This window comes from Zalophus californianus, chromosome 6 (assembly GCF_009762305.2).
Source record: "Zalophus californianus isolate mZalCal1 chromosome 6, mZalCal1.pri.v2, whole genome shotgun sequence".
NCBI lineage: Eukaryota > Metazoa > Chordata > Mammalia > Carnivora > Otariidae > Zalophus > Zalophus californianus.
The window spans coordinates 142,966,052-142,967,700 of record NC_045600.1 but is presented as its reverse complement, the minus strand read 5'-3'; positions in this window follow the sequence as shown (position 1 = coordinate 142,967,700).

Genomic DNA, 1,649 nt, shown 5'->3' with positions numbered 1-1,649 from the left:
TTTCTGTTTAAAGAGGCAAACATTCGGAAGACCGGTTTTGTCAGATGCACGGCGTGTTGCGAGCACATTGCGGTCATTCACACGCACACGAAGGCGCTTGCGTGAATTTAGGGAGCTGGAAACCCAGGGTGGGCGCCGAACAGCATCGGGAAGTGCGGCCACGTGGAAACAGGGAGGGCAGGTTTTAATACGTTCCAGAGATGGGGAGTGGCTACTTGACGGGGAGGAGGGGCTGGCTATCAATTTATTATTAAGAAAAATACAAAACAAAGTGATGGTTGAAAAAATACTGTGCTGTCAAAGGTAAGTCTTCCAGGCAGTGCTGGAAGTCAAATGCAGTGAGCGATTTCTGCTGCTTTCTTTCTTAAACGTGCAGGGTTTGGGGTTTTGTTTTGTTTTTTTTTAACATTTTATTGTATTTATTTGAGAGGGAGAGTGAGGGAGAGCACATGAGCATGGGGAGGGGTGGAGGGAGAGGGAGAAGCAGGCTCCCCGCCGAGTGGGGACCCTGATGCGGGACTCGATCCCAGGACCCTGAGATCACGACCTGAGCTGAAGGCAGATTAAGTAACTGACTGAGCCACCCAGGTGCCCAGTTGCAGGGGGTTTTTTTAAGCCAGTTTTTATAATTAATCTTTTAACTTCCTCACCTCTCTTATCTGCCCTTCCAATACACAGATAAAAGCATGATCCCCTTGAAGGAAAAATAAGAAGAAAACAGAGAGACAAACCATAAGAGACTCTAGGAAACAAAGTGAGGGTCACTGGAGAAAGGGGTCGGTGGGGGGATGGAGTCACTGGGTGATGGGCATTAAGGAGGCCACGTGATGACGGGCGCCTGGGTGGCTCAGTTGGTTAAGCGACTGCCTTCGGCTCAGGTCATGATCCTGGAGTCCCGGGATCGAGTCCCACATCGGGCTCCCTGCTCAGCAGGGAGTCTGCTTCTCCCTCTGACCCTCTTCCCTCTCGTGCTCTCTATCTCTCATTCTCTCTCTCTCAGATGAATAAATAAAATCTTTAAAAAAAAAAAAAAAGGAGGCCACGTGATGGAATGAGCACTGGGTGTTATATGTAACTGATGAATCCCTGAACTCTACTTCTGAAACTAATAATACACTATATGTTAATTAAATTGAATTTAAATAATTAAAAAGAAAAAGCATGATCCCCTGTACCCTCCAGCCCCCCTGTCAGGAGAGGTCCGTGTCCCTGCTTCTTGGTGGGTTGAGAAGAAGAGGCAACCAGAGGGGGACATTCTCAACCTCCGGCACCTGTGCATGCCTGCCTGCTCGAGGCCAGGTCGCCTCCTGCCCGTACGACCACTGTAGCCTCCTGACTGGTCTGTCGTGTTCGCCTCCTAGAGCGGCCAGAGTGGTCCTTCCAAGATGTAACCAGACCACGTGGTGCCCCAGCTCAGAGCCCTGCAGTGGCTGCCGTTAGCAGTTAGGATAAAATCCAGAGACTCTCAAGGTCAACGAGGTCATACACCGCCCTCCCGCCCCTGCGACTTCTCCCTCCTCTTGCCCGCTAGCCTTTTTTTTTTTTTTTAAGATTTTATTTATTTAATTGACACAGAGAGAGAGAGACAGCGAGAGAGGGAACACAAGCAGGGGGAGGGTCAGGGGCAGAAGCAGGCTTCCCGCCGAGCA